Below are 6,280 nucleotides of genomic sequence, written 5' to 3' on the forward strand. Positions count from 1 at the left end.
CTGAAATGTAGATAAATAAAGTATCCAATTAAAAAACAAATAAGAAAAACAAACCAAAAAAAAACAAACAAAAACATAAAACAAAACAAAAAAACAGATAATGGAAGTGGCTATCACAACTGAGCATTTGAGACATTTTGGCAGCAATTTAATATTACCCGTATTACTGGGATTCTTTATGATTGTCAAGGACAAGGCACTATAGAAGGGGCCCATAGAACTTTAAAACAATATCCCCATAGTATCCTAACATAATATTTTTAGTATTATATTCTTGATATCCTTATAATTTATGCTGAAATGAAATGTCATGGTCATCTGGTAAGACTCTCAACAATTTATTATTGTCAGTATAACTGAAATGTTTCCTCATGTGTAACTGGTACTGTACCTGCATTAGACTTACTGAAAACGGTATCAAGGGCTAGTACAACTCCTAGTATCCCCACATGTCCTCACACCTCCTGTGCACAGTCCATATTCTTTCAGGCAATGGTATTTTTTGGCTGTGAGAGGCAGCTGGGTGCCTGGTGGAGCACAGGCCTCGAACCCCGGACAGGCCTCCTGGTACCTTTCATTTAACTTCAGCCCTCTACAGCATCTCCCAAAGAGAGGTTTGTGTCACCTAGCACAGGTTGAAGGCGTGACTAAAGGCCTCAGCTTTAAGAGATTTCCATATTAATGAGATATCTGATGGCCAGAGGGCATAGGCAATTAAGTATTCCTTCACAGACCTACCTCCTTACAAACAATATTTAACCAAAGGCTCGTCATGGAGGTAAGGGGTACAACTAGATTCATCTACTTTCCAAAATGACAATAAATCTTTGAAAACCATGGACTTCCTTGTGTCTTTGAGGTCTGCCGTGGAGAATCATAGAAGGGGCCTTAGACTATTGAGCCACTGTTTAATCTCCTGTTGAGAACTTCTCTACATTCTGCTGCAAAAGCCACCAACTCAAGTAGGCTAGTGAGCCAGCCAAGTGAGTCCTGGCAACCAAGAGTCTCTAACCATGGGGTGCTGTCAGGGCTTCCCTCCCCCTTGTTCTTCTCAGCTATGGGCGTTCCAGCCCATATGTCCTAACGACTCTGTTCTTCTGCGGCTCCAAGCAGCATCTGGGAGCCCAAGGACATAGACTACCAGCCTCCCTGCTCAGCCTTGTTTGCCCAGAGATCACCAAAAGCTGGAGACTCAAAAGCCCTACTCCCATAGGACATCAGACTGAGATCTCCCCATACCTGGACGAAGCCCCAGCAGCATCTGGGAGCCCAAAGACATAGACTACCAGCCTCCCTGTCAGCCTTGTTTGCCCAGAGAGCACCAAAAGCTGGAGACTCAAAAGCCCTGCTCCCATAGGACATCAGATTGAGATCTCCCCACACCTGGACGAAGCCCCGCAGCATCCACATGGTGCCACGTGGAGGGGAATTCAGTCAAATTCCTGTGCTTCTGCCTCCTGAGCTGTGGAAGACACTGTGGGATCCACAACTCTGCCCAACAGGACCCATGCCCACACACATGAGCTAACAGCCCCATAGGTGGTGGCGGATGTGGGCATAGCCAGCTCCGAGAGTACCCGCAACTGGCACCCACAAAGAACCTCTCCACAGAACTCAAGGACAGTGAGTAACACCTGGTCTAGTTCAAAAGACCTAGGCCTCTCCCTGTCCCTCTCTTTCTCTCTCCATATGTTCCTGGTCAGTTTCTACCTTTTGACTCTTAACTACAGTCTAACTCCTGCCTAGTTCAAAAGACTAAGTCTCTCTCTCTCTCTCTCTCTCTCTCTCTCTCTCTCTCTCTCTCTCTCTCTTTCTCCATGTGTTCCTGACCAACTTCTTCCCTTTGTCCTTTAACTACAATCTCAAGCTCAAAGGCAAGATGGCAGCAACTCCCTAGCCTTCACTCCCTACCCATCTCCCAGCCCCACAGAGAGGGCTCCTTCACTGCTAACAGCTGCATTTCAGGCCACAGTACCTACCGTGACCCTCATTCTAAGACTCTTTCCCTTGGGTGAGAAATTTCCCTTTCCTTTTGAGGCAGTTTTCTTTCTTTCTCATGGCTTAGAACTCCAGTCCAGGACTGGACAGACTGTCCTCTCTCTTTCAGGAGCACTGGCTCCAAGCTCTAGTCCCCAGCATGTCTCCCCCAGGAATCAGTCTTTCTAGTGCTGCCTGCTAGCTATCATAGGCTTCTTTCCCTCCTGCTCTGTCATTTGAGGCCAGCTGCAGCCACTTAGTTCAGCTGGCTTGCCTGAAGTAGCAAGTCCGGGATCCTGCTTGCTCCCATCATCCCTGTGACTTCTCCCCTTGGGTGAAAAATGTCCCTTTCATTTTGAGACAGTTTCTTTCTTATGGTTGAGAATTTCAGCCTGGACCTGGAAGAACTGCTTCCAGGAGCTGCCAGCTCCAGCCCAGCTTCCATATGTTTCCCCCATGGCTCGGACTTTTATGAAGACTCTCACTCCTTCTGGCTCTGACTGTCTTATCAAGCCTCTATGCTTCTTCCTTTCAGCTTTGGGGCTGTTAGCTCGCACATGCGGCCATGGGTCCTGTTGGGTGGAGTTGTGGATCCCATGTGTCTGCCGCACTCAGGGGGAGAGACTCTTGGTTACCAGGACACTCTTGGCTGGCTCTGCTGGCTTGCTTGAATTAGCAGTCTCCGTGGAGGGAACATAGAGAAGTCCTCAGTGGGAGACTAAGCAGCAGCTCAATAGTCTAAGGCCTCCTTTATGGCTCTCCATGGCATGCCCCAAAGATATGAGGAAGTCTATGGGGTTTTAAAGAGTTTATTGTCATGGCAGAAAGTGAATGAATCTGGCTATATCCACCCCCTCCCTGGGAGACCTGAGTTAAATAAGGAGCAAGGGGGGAGGAGGGTCTGGGAAAGAATGCTTAATTGGCTACGCCCTCTGGCCTTCAGGTATCTCATTAATATGGAAATCTCTTGAGGCTGAGGCCTGTAGTCATACCCTCTACCTGTGTAGGGGCTGGTAGAGGTGTTGCCCTATGTGACTGAAAGGTGTGATCATTGGAGGTCTTTGGCCACATGTCAGGAGCCTGAGGTCTAGGAGTGAGGCCAAACACCTACTGTCATCCCATTAGTGTCTAGGGTTCGAGGCCTGTGCTCGACCAGGACCAAGCTATCCTTTTCATGGTCCCACATGGATATAAGATGCATGATCTGTGTTAACATGATAAAGGAGTATCACAGCAACTCATTCAATAAATACTTACTGCATATATATATATATATATATATATATATATATATAATTTACATAAAGTCATTTTAATCATAGAAAAAGTGTTTTAGTGAATATTGTCTAACACAAAGAAACAAACAAACCAATAGCCAAAATAGAAAAAAATATGTCATATTGTTACTGTGTCTTTGTTTATAAAAAATAAGCATACTAGGGAATCCAGTATGGAGGTAGAGAATTGAAAGAATCATAAGGTATCTGAGGGAGCAAAGTTTTAACAATATCAGTAAAGTAACATGGTGAGGCATGACCATCTAAGATATTTTGTAAGAAGCAGGTTTCATGAATTTCTGAGGAAGCCAAATGTTAGATATGGAATAACAAGATGGGGAACAGGAATATGTGGATGGAGATAAAATCTCATGGGGTGATTGAGTATTGCTTTTCCTCTGGTTCAATTGGGACACCACTGGAGGGCATAAGCATAGTAGTGCATTCTTGCTAGTGTCTGCCTGCCTAGTTGAGAATAGTCCATTATGTCAGAAAAGTGTCTTCAAATACAATTATAAGGTTAACACAGTGGCCTAAGAGAGTGATGATGGGCTATGGTCTATTGTTATGATTACAATGTGATACTGGGAGAAGAGTTACAGTCCATGTGGAATTTCTTTTCTGTGTCCTTTGAATCTCACTATTACTAGAATATATTGGATGTACCACGGATACTTTTTGGTTGAGTGGAAAGCTGTTCGAGGACTCACTATTGGGAAAACTGCTAATACATGGTGAGGAAGAGAGGTACATAAAGACGTTCATACTGTCAATTGTTGTTCCTATTCAACGTTAATTAGAATCTGAGTCAGGTGCAAAACAAAAAGAAAAACAAAAGCAAAAAAAACAACAAAAAAAACAATATACACAGGAATTAAAAAGAACTGTGTATGTGACATGGCATACTTGAAACGCCCATGGAACATTCTAATTATATCTTTTAATATTTCAATTAAGTTCTTTTATTTTAAAGCATAATTTTAATTCCTCCCAACATAGCACTTTTATTGAGGCTCTGGGAGTTTCAGGACATGCACCTTATCACAGTTCCTTCCCAGTCTTTGCATGTTTGCCAACTTATCTTGTGGCCTTCCCCCACAGATATTAAAACCAAAAATAATAAAGAAATAGTCCACTTTGTGTCATCTATATACTCACTGAAAGATGGTCAAACTCCAAGTGGCCTGCCTCTTAAATAGAACGGACTCCTTCCTTCCCCTTCCACACACCCCTGCCTGAAGCAATCGATTATAGAGAGATATCCTTCAGCATTTCTGTTCCCCTTTTAAGAGTTCTCTTCAATGGCTTCTTGTTTAAATTGTTGCTTTTTGTGACAGGTGAGGTGTTGAGGCATGGTTGTCAAAGAAGTTTTCCATGTCTATTCTTTTCCACTATGCTTTAGTCAGCTATATCATAGCAAAAGTAGCCAATTTGCTCTTCACAGTTAGTGGGAACATGGATCATATACCTCCATGCAGCATCCAAAGACAGAAAAGACAAAGAGCATGGCTACATTGTGTAGTAATACCACAAGTAACTCAGACAAGATCCTCAGAGGCTGCTTGAACCACAGACATTATCATGATCTCAGGTGGCTGCACAGGCCACTCATATCAATGTGGCCCTTTGAGTCAGCATGATCTAGAGACATCGACCTGTTCAGGCTGCAGCAGAGATCCACATAGCCTTTGGTGGAATTCAGATCACACACATTACTACAGATCCTGGCTAGAGTAGGGCTTTGGACCCAGACATGGCCTTCAACAGCATCAAGAACCTGGACATCACTGTGGCCTCAAGTAGCAGCACAGGCCACTCATATCAGTTTTGTCACTGGTAACAGCATGGCCTAGAGACAGCAAAGGTGCTTCAGGCTGCAGCACTGACCATAGATATCCACATAGCCCTTGGTGGTAATGTTTACCAAAGACATCATCCAGGTCCCCAACAGAGTGTGGCCAGGCAGATTGTCTACAAACACAGGCCTGGCTGCATCATTCTTCATTCCCACTTATTTAGTATTTTTAAATCAAGCAAATGATTCTTTAATCTTTCATCTATTTGTAATTGAAGGACTTAATGAGGAAAAGGTTAGAGATTTATATTCTCTTAGAGGTTTATGAAGGAAAACTGCATCAATAAGCCTGTGAATTGTTTCAGATGTTATTAAGTCTTCTTGGTTCAATTCTGTACAAATTGCAAATTGACAGCTGAATCTTTCTGTCACTTGCTAGAAGATGTTTTGAATGACTTCAAGAATACATTTTAGAAGTTTAATTCAAAGCAATGATATAGTCCACAAAAAGGCCATTAGAACAACATTCCACTGCTATTTCTTGCTGCACACATTTATTTATGTGGACTAATAATTCCTTCAGAGGCAAGCAATGGAAAACCTAAGCTCTTCCAAAAACAGGTTCCTGAGATATCTGATTTTTATCACATGTAGCCTATGTATTCATAATGAAGATAACAGTTTTCTATAAATTAAGGCTTACTTTAAAAAGGTTCGTTCTTTGGCTCACATTTTCTGAATTTTACCCTGCTTATACTTCTAAAGACAATAATTTCATCGTCTCCATTTTACAGATAAGTAAACTAGTTTCTAAAGGTGCCAAGTTAAAGATTCACTTTCTAGAGTCAATAAACAAAGAATCAGATCCATGCTCTGTATTTTATAAACATATTCTCATTATTTTTTTAAAAAAATTGGAAATAGATTTTTTCCATGTGAAATATTCTGCTTAGTTTCCCCTCTATATACTCTTCCCAGTTCCTCCTCACTTTCCCTCTCATCTGTTTTCACAACCATTCTATCTCTCCATAGAATACTAAAGAATAATAATATAAAATTAGATAAAACAAAACCAAAATATTCTGAATAAGTAAAAACAAACAGAAGAATAGGATCCAAAGAAAAATCAGAAGAGACACATGTAGATGCTGGCATGCATAGGTTCAAACATATAAGAATTCCACAAATCCCAAAGTCATAATACATAAGTGGTTATATATTAATATAATGT

This window comes from Grammomys surdaster, unplaced genomic scaffold (genome assembly GCF_004785775.1).
Source record: "Grammomys surdaster isolate TR1022 unplaced genomic scaffold, NIH_TR_1.0 189, whole genome shotgun sequence".
In the NCBI taxonomy this organism is placed as follows: domain Eukaryota; kingdom Metazoa; phylum Chordata; class Mammalia; order Rodentia; family Muridae; genus Grammomys; species Grammomys surdaster.